General features: G+C 38.2%; 1 pseudogene; it reads right to left on the reverse strand.

Moving 5' to 3' along the window:
* Positions 1–883: 883 nt before the first annotated feature.
* LOC110339015 lies at positions 884–5,831 on the reverse strand (annotated as a pseudogene).
* Between the last annotated feature and the right edge of the window lie 3,793 nt (positions 5,832–9,624).

Consider the following 9,624-nt stretch of genomic DNA (forward strand, 5'->3'; position numbering starts at 1 on the left):
CATTGAGTTTCCTTAGGTACTGCTCATTCCCTTGGGGACATGTCACTCTGTTCTATGTGCATGATCAAGGTATTAGATTACTATCCAAGAACTGCAGATTTCTGCATGGCATCTACTTTCAGGAGTAGATCTTATGTGGTAGGTAACCAGCATCAATAGTCCCAGTAACACAAAGGTTTCACTTTACTAGTTTTGGTATCTTGTTAATCACAGCTGATTCTTCAGCCCCAGCTAACCAGAACCACAGAATCTTCACAATCAAAATAACAATGGCCCTGAAAAGCATCTTTAATTTTCCCTCTGAAATTTCACAAGCCAGGCCTCCATTGCACTGTTCTGCATTGTTCTCAACATTATCTTCCAAGCTTTTACACAACATCCCATGGAGCTCTTAACACCAATCTTCTAGCCCAAAGTTCCAAAGTCCTTCCACAGTCCTCCCCAAAATATGGTCAGGTTGTCCCAGGAATACCCCACTATGCTGGTACCAATTTGTCTTAGTCAGGGTTTCTAATCCTGGACAAAACATCATGACCAAGAAGCAAGTTGGGGAGGAAAGGGTTTATTCAGCTTACACTTCCATACTGCTGTTCATCACCAAGGAAGTCAGGACTGGAACTCAAGCAGGTCAAAAACCAGGAGCTGATGCAGAGGCCATGGAGGGATGTTCATTACTGGCTTTCTTCCCCTGGCTTGCTCAGCCTGCTCTCTTATAGAACCCAAGATTACCAGAGATGGTCCAGAGATGGTCCCACCCATAAGGGGCCTTTCCCCCTTGATCGCTAATTAAGAAAATACCTTACAGCTGGATCTCATGGAGGCATTTCCCCAACTGAAGCACCTTTCTCTGTGATAACTCCAGCTGTGTCAAATTGACACAAAACTAGCCAGTACAATAGTGTCCTCCAGACCCAGGAACTCTGATGCTGTTACTTTCCTGAGAGTAGATTTGTAAGTCACATGTCTTTCCAGCTTTCATTAAAACCTCAGCAATATACTGGTGTGTGAAAAGTGAACATTCTCATCCAAGAACCCATGTAAGAGGAATAAACGGTTTGGTTCTGAGGGGAACTTCTCCACTAGCATGGCCACAGATCCTAAGTAATAGCCCTGTTCATTCTGGTCAGGGTGACCCATATAGTGCTCTGTGTATCTTGTATCATAATAGATTTACAGAATGACTGGGGCCCCATCAATAGCAACCCAGAAGATATCCAACCCTGATACATTAACACCATAGGACCAGCCAAGGATGTTCACTTGATCCAAGTCAATGAAGTTATGTTGAGGTATGAGGTACTTGAGTCCTTTCACTTGACCACCAATTTCTATTTGACCCATTTTATGTTTAAAGGTGCCTTCAAATTTCAGCCCTCTGTGACAGGATCCCCTGTTTTCTATCACCACAACCACATAACCCAGGGAGTTCAGGGTGTTCAGATAGAAATACTTGAAATACTTGATTCCCTTAAACCGATTGTTCACCAGCTGTACCTGGGGACCACCATGTATGAAGAGCACAGTGGGGAATTTCTTTCCAGGTTGTAGGCCATGAGGCTTATACAGCATTCCATACAGTGCAAATCCCATAGTACTTAAAAAAAAAAAAAAAAAAACTTCTGGGGGGGTGTAGTCAGGAAGAGGACCTATTGTGTCCAAAATGGTGACCCAAAATTCCTTTGTTCTATGAACTGGGTCATCCTCAGGACTTGAGAGTTTGTAGAGGGACATGCAGTATGTATTCTTCTGGTTGCTGTACTTACTTATGAAGAAGCCCCAATGTGGGCTGAGGCAGCAGTCAGCCTCACCACTTTGCATAACTGGTCATGTACAGATGATGCTCCAAAGGAGAGTCTTTGGTGCCTTCAAAGTACACCAGCTTTCTTGCGTCATCAACCCAGATATTAGATCCATGCCAGCTAAGTATTCCTCATTCACCACTGGTAATTGCTATTTCCTATTTGATAGGACATTTGAAATCACTTGATGCAGGTAGTCCACCACTGGTCCATTTATATTTGCCCTCCTTTAAAATGAATGTGATTTTATACACATGACAAAAACCTGTTTTACATTTAGAGGCAAAAATAAACTCAATTTAGTCTTGATGAGTTTGAGGAAAAACATGGAAGATATTGTGGATATTTATTTGTATGTCTGTTGTTTCTCCTTAGATGATCAGTGGTGTCACAGAGTCAGGAAATGACTCTATGAGTCTCTGCCTGTCCATGGCCTCATCTTCTACTGGGACAAATAACTCAGGGGAGATCAGAACTATCTGCAGGAGAGATACACAGAGCAGTATATGGATCACCTTGACCTGAATGAACAGGGCCATTACTTAGGATCTGTGGCCATGCAAGTGAAGAAGTTCCTCTCAGAACCAAACCGTTTATTCATGGTCTTGTAGAATGGACCAGGAATATTTTCCCTCTGGAGTCTATCTGGCTCAGGCAATATATTCAACTTCTTCAAACAGAATCTTGAAAGGTTGAACCAGTTCTTTATCTATGACATTTATTATTCTTCCTTCAGCATCAACAACTATCTCAGATATCTTGAAAGTGACCTTTGTGATTGCTGTGCCTGTTTAGGATAATGGAAGGAATCTGCCCTCCTTGTTTCCAACATGGGGGATGTAACATGAATAATCTCCACCTCAGATTCATCATTTTTTTCATAGAGAAATCTAAGAATTTTACTACTACTAGGAGATCTTTCAGCTTGGGGACACTACCAGTCATCAGATTATCTGTCAAATTCTTCTTGAAGAACAAAGGTGGCAATGCCAGCTGGTATGGGATCCTCTTCCATGTTGAATAGCTCATTGTGCCCATAGGTGATCCTCCATTCTTTAGTTACAAGGTTCGATATCCAAATATTGCTGTGAATAAATGCTATCCAGTCTGGATTAATGGGGCATAATTTTGGATCCATTCATGTATTGGGACAACTAGTTTCCACTAAATTGAGCCGTAAAGGCTGTTGAGTAAATCCATGTGATCCTCAACCTATCCAAATGATTTTTAAAACAATTGAACATGGTCAGCCATATTTTATATACTTACTGACATTTCTTGTGATTGTTTGCCTTTAGTAGTTAAGTGGAATGTTACATAAACTGATTTTTAAGAGTTGAACCAAATTTTCAACCTGGGAATAAGAGTCATAAGAACATGATTAATTCTATTTAATTCCTCATCGTGAATGATTTTTTTAAATTATGAATATCAATGTTTTTTCTTTATATTTTTCTTTTTGCAATATCATCATCTGGTATTGATATAAAGTAGGATTCATAAAACATGAAGAATTTTTCCATGTATTAGGAGAGAGAAGATTGCACAAAATTGGTGTTGATTTATTTTTTATTTGAGAAGAAATGAATTTTGATGTTATCATGTAGCTTGATTTTTTCATTACTAATAGATATTAAGATAGCATAAGAAATGAAAAGCCTTATGGCTCTGTTTGCGTAAGTCATGGACAATGTTTGTGTATGATCCTCTCACTTTATTCCTTATCCAAGTCTGGCCCTAATTATTACCTGTCTGCATTTGATATTTACTATTTTCCAGATGTCTGAATTATTCATTTTCTGAAAGTGATGTGACTAGCTGACACAGCAGTCAGATTTATAGTGCTTGATGAGGCTATACGTATTGACAAAATGATACTGACAAGATGTTAGAATGGTTCCCTTCAGCAACAACCCCAGTATTCACTCAGTCTCCTCAGGATAAAACTACAGATGTTGGAAAACATATAAATATTTCACATTATGCTTGAGGAGTGATGCAGCCATAGATATTTGGAATAAGATAACATTTCAACTAAAAATCAAAGCAATGCTAGGACATGAGCAGGCACATTGATACCAGACATGCAGATAACAGTTCTGCCCATTTATGGCTACTGTGAATTTTACTAGCAAGTAGTGATTTTACATGGCAGCACGTTTATATCTTCTTTCTTCATTTTAAAAATGATTACATCAGATTTTGTTTCATGGCTTGGATAGAGTTTACCCTTTATCATTTGCTTGGTGATAAAAACTTTATAAGCCTATCTAAATTTCTTCAGGGAAAATGCCTTTCTCATATATAAATTAATAGCTGCAGTGTTGAGCAAAAATAATAAATTAGTAATTCAGAATGGGGTTGAAAATAGGTCATTAGCTGAAACAAGAAACGAAATGGACACAAACAAAAGGACTCCTAACTTTGTTACCAGATTTGCTTTAAAGAATAATAGTTTTTATAATGCATTATATTTCATTTGCTTCTCTGAGCTATAGTCTTCCAATACCGCTGCTTCTTCCATTTTAAGTTTTTATGTAAAAGTGAGATTATTGATCTCAAATTCTAGTGTTCTTCAAAAAGCACTGATTCTACACATATCAGAATTGCAACTTTCAAGGAAAAATTGTTACAACTTTTAAAATTTTAAAGGTTATAAAGCTGTTTTCAAAGCTATATGTCTTCCAAATCAGTTAACATTTTTCTATCAAGTTTATGTCCCACAATCTACATCTTGAGAGTTTGTCTCATGAGTCTTCTCACATAGTCTGCATTTTTAGAGACTTTCTATGTATTTTACTTATTTAAATTACTGTCAAAAATTACTGTGTTCAAATTATTACTTGACATTTTAGTAAGTATTTACTCATTCAATTACATCAGTGCATCACAGGAGGTAAGCTGTGACCACAATTGATTGAGAGGTTACTACAGGGCAGACATTTTACATACAGTTTCAGTTTAGGCTTCTCAATAATCCTGTTCATCTAACAAGTATAGAAACTGTATTTATTAGGAGAATTCTGCTACACACGTACAAGCTCCCTATGACAGCCAGATAAAATATTGATTGGAAAGGAATCTGATTGTACAGAATCTATGCAATATGGATTTATACATTTCATTTAGGGCATCTGTTCATAAAAATTGTGAAACAAAGAGAAAAGCCAACTTTTTAAAAAATGGAGTTGATTTGGGAGAAAGGCTAAGAGAAACAGCTTCTGACATCCGCTATTTAATTGTATTTAAGACATATTCCATGCATACACAACACTGTTAAGGTGGCCTGAAACCAGAAGCTAGATTGGTCATTGGCCTATAGTAAATGCTTCTACTATCAGTCCACTAAAGATGTATAGCAAAATGACTTCTAAAGATATCAATAAGCTTCCATGCATTATAAGCATCAATGCTCCATAAAACAGAGCATTGCTAAACCCTCATAAGGGAATCTTCTTTTTTGCAATATATGGGAATTAACATGGAGATCCAAAATTGGACAATGTGCAGAGTTAAAGACTTTGGAACACTCTGTCCTAAATAGGATGTCTTCATCAAATCCCTCTTCACAGGGCTCAATGTGCTGCACCAAAGGGAAGTAGAAACAATTAAAGCGCCAGAGATAGTAAATGACTCTAAGAAAACAGGAGCTTCTACACTGGACACTTAGAACACAAAATAAATAAAACAAACATGGAGGCATTCCTGTTCAAAGTCCTGACAGCAAAGTATGCTGCCATCAGAAGCAAGCACCTGGGAATAACCAGCAGAATCGTAGTAAGCAGAAGCTCACACCTATTAGAGGAAGGGACCAAACAGTCTGCACAGATTAGGTAAATCTCTGAAGGGTTCTGAAAAGAGATAGAAACCCTAGGCTTCCTGAAGCTAAGCAGATGCTCTCGTTTACTATACCACAAGCCATACAAGCTTGGAAAAAGGGACCCTTCTGGTAACCACATTACCATCCAGGATGTCCTGCTTCCAGTCTGATTTTAGCCTTGGTGACTGTTGAATGTCCAGCACTGTGTCCATGATCATTTACCATACTTCACTGTCAGGGAACATCTATTCCAGAGCCAGCTTCCATTCACTATCCTTTGCCCACCAGTAGACTTGCATGTAGTATCATATTTTGCATCAGAGCAGTCAGACTTTTAACCCACTTTTGCCTACTATACCTGATATCTGTGAGTGAATTCTTTCGGCAGGTACTTGTGACATCATGTAAATGTAGACTGTTAGTTTGTCAGATTATTTTGCCAGTCCGCTGTTTGAGGTGAGTTGTTTCCCTTTCTTTGAGCTGTGATGTGTGAACAATAAACTGTATGTTTGAAAAGACATATGGTTATCTGTATGAGATGTGTTAGAGATAGGACAGACACATATGAATTCACACTATGATAAGCAGGACATCCTGGATGGTAATGTGGTTACCAGAAGGGTCCCTTTTTCCAAGCCTGTATGGCTTCTATGCACTGTGGTATAGTAAACGAGAGCATCTGCTCAGCTTCAGGAAGCCTAGGGTTTTTATATATAAGACCTATATAAATTCAAACTACACAAGATCCCTACATTGGAAAATGGAAGTAGACACTAAGTTCTGCCTCACCCAAGAAGTTGTTTGCAACTGATACCTTACAGGAAATGGGATACCATTTTTCACTAATGGAGTGTCACTGAGTACATCAACCATACTTCACAACAGGCCCCATGCCCGGGAGCATATATCTAACACAAATGGCTTTTATATTTCTTATTAATTTTCTTCCTCTTTTTTTTTTTTTTCTTCTCATTTTAGATCATGAAATTAGGGGGGTATGGAGGTGAGAAGGATCTGCATGGAGTTGGGAAAAACATGATAAAATACATTGTATGAAAAAAATTGAATGAAAATTAAAGGAGAAGAGAGAGAGAGAGAGAGAGAGAGAGAGAGAGAGAGAGAGAGAGAGAGAGAGAGAGAGAGAGATGATGTAGAGGAAGAATACCTCTGGGTCCCATGCCCAAGTTCTTGGTGCTCCTTCTCTACCTGGATTCTTTCAGACACCCTCCCACAAACTTAGTCTCTGCTACTTCATGCCACACCTACCCCAAGCTCCCAAGCTCCCTGCTGCCCATCACTTTTGACTTGTCTTCTAGCAAATGGGAGAATGTAAAGCTAGGCAAAATATTCTTCCTCTGTATGGCAATGCCTGGGCCCACTGGCTTATTGTTCTATTGGTTATTGCTGGGTGGATGTGCCTATGAAATGTCTCCCATCCATATTACCTCTGAACTTTGATTGGGAGGGCAGAGGTAGATGCACATACATTCTCCCACCAGTGGCTGTCTCTGTGACACAATGTGTTTTTTTTCTTTTTAAGATGTACACATAATAATGATACTGTTCATGCATTCATTCTTATAATAAGAGAATTCATTTGGATAGTAGTTCACATCTACTACACTTAATTTTATCTTCTTAAAGTTCCTTTTGAATTATAAAACATGGCTTCTCTGTATGTGTGTAGCTATGCAGGCACAAGGGTACACATGGAGAAAAGAGAACCTATATCAGACATATCATGTTTTGATGGTTTTACACAATGGATTTATGAGCATTTTCTCTTATGGGTATTTTGTGTTATGCTAACTAAAACCTTTACAAGTTTTTTTTGTTATAAGAGTTATTTTAAAATAAGTAGAGTATGTACAATGTAAATATATACAATTGTTGAAACAATGACTTTAAAATAATAATACTGAAAGGTAATATAATAGAATTATTTAGTGTAAAACTCTCCCGTTGACTCTTTTGACACTTGTTCTCATGCTTGATACCAGCCATTTCTAGCATTTGTTAAACTAATGAAGTATAAACCTTATTTAAAAACTACGTTTCCCTCTTTTACTCTGTAAGTCAAGTGTGCAAATCAGCAAGAATGGGAAACTCCAATTTGATAATGGAAGTGGGCTGTCTATGATAAAGGTCATACTTATCAAGTAAGCTATGGATAGTTGGTTTAAAATGAATTTGCCCACATTGTCTTGTTTCTTTGAATCATTGGTAGGTATTTGAAAGTCCTCTACATCATTCAAATTAGAAGCTCTGAGATTTTTCTAATTCCATCTGATTTACCTTATTAGCCATATAACTCATGTAGATAGTACATCAAAACTATTTTTGTTGTAATTTAAAATCTATAGCCTTAACTATAAATTAAATTAGTGAACATTAAATAAAATCAATGCCCCAAGAGAACACCAACAGTTATAATTCAAAACTGAGGTTTTTCTTTTTTGTTTATTTTGTTTTGTAGAACAGTCTGATGTTTAATATATGTATATATTTATATTTATACAAGTGGCAGGTTAGTTCATTATATAGAGCTTTTTACACTTTTGGCTCATATGCAACAAGGCTTATATGTTCAGCTTTAGCTTTCATTCAAATTTTATAGCTTTTGAACAAAATTTTCACACTTAAAGCAGCATCCAATTTTCACTAGGAGTCTGTGGCAATTATGGAGATAGATGGGGTCAAGGGGTTATGGGAATGAGACAGTCAGTATGCATTCCAGTGTGTGTGTGGCATGTATGGAGGATTCCATGTGTACAGAGCTTGGCATGATGACCTCTTGAGGTAGACTGTACACCTTACAACAGATGAAGACACAGGTGTGATTCACCCTCAGGGACACATACACACAAGATGGAAACAGAGACCAGAGGAATCACCAAAGGGAAACACAGAGACTAAGACATACAATGACCAAGTCCAGGAGGGCACTCTGCCCCCTCTCCAACTCATCTGGCAGGAGCCTACACAGTCATTAGGCTGAATACCTTCAGGCAAACTCAAGACATCTGGTCTCTGATATCTGGTCAGACCATGTAAGCCTGCTTTCCACTTTCCAGCTGGCTGGGCTAGCTTGTTCCCAGACCCACAGTGAACTACACATGCTGCAGTTCAACAGGTGTGCATTTTGCTCTTGCTAGGATGTCCAAGTCCAGTCAGGGCCCAGAAACTTGGACCCCTGGTGCTCTGACTCAAAGCTTTTGTCCCCCAATTTGCATCTGGTTGACATTCCTCAATTACACCGGACCAGACAGGTGCTTGGTAAGTAGACCATGGACTCTGCATCTAGAGGGTGACACATTCCTTAGGGACAGTGTGGATTTTGCATGCTCCACAACCTCTCTTTTGCCACCACTTGGTTACTTACCCTCTTCTTTCCCCTCTTTAGTTGACGTAGAGTCATCCACACCTGTTACATGCAAATGTCCAGTGTTTGCTTTACTCCACTATCTGAATAAAAATCCTGGATCAATGAAAATAAGTTGCCTGTGTAATGGATTGTTCCTTTCTACTTGTCACTGTTGTACCAACTGAGCACAGCAGTCAATGACCTGTCCTATACCCCATGTATATAAAAGGCCCCGGTTTAGCTCACACTTTATTCCCCCAAAATAAACAGTCCCTCACTCAAAAAATGAGGTTTGTCTCCTCTTCCTCCTCTCCTCCTCCTCTTTTACTTCATCATCTTTTAGAAATCTTAAGTAGTAAGATATACTATGTGCTAACAAAGATGGAACCCAAGATTGAAGATTATGGAAGTCAACATTTGTTAGTTACTCTGGCCTACTTGGTGTACCCTACATTTGCAAAATTAATAAAATAACTTCCAAATAAGATTTTCCACCAGAAGAAGAGATATATCAATATTTGAAAGCATTTCTAAATAGCTAAAATAATCAGCAACATTTTTTGTTTGTTTTTAAATTCCACTGTTTGCAGGTTTATTTTGGGAAAGATATCTCTTCTGTGTGAATCTCATTAGTTTTCCTT

Source organism: Mus pahari, chromosome 22 (genome assembly GCF_900095145.1).
Source record: "Mus pahari chromosome 22, PAHARI_EIJ_v1.1, whole genome shotgun sequence".
Lineage (NCBI taxonomy): Eukaryota > Metazoa > Chordata > Mammalia > Rodentia > Muridae > Mus > Mus pahari.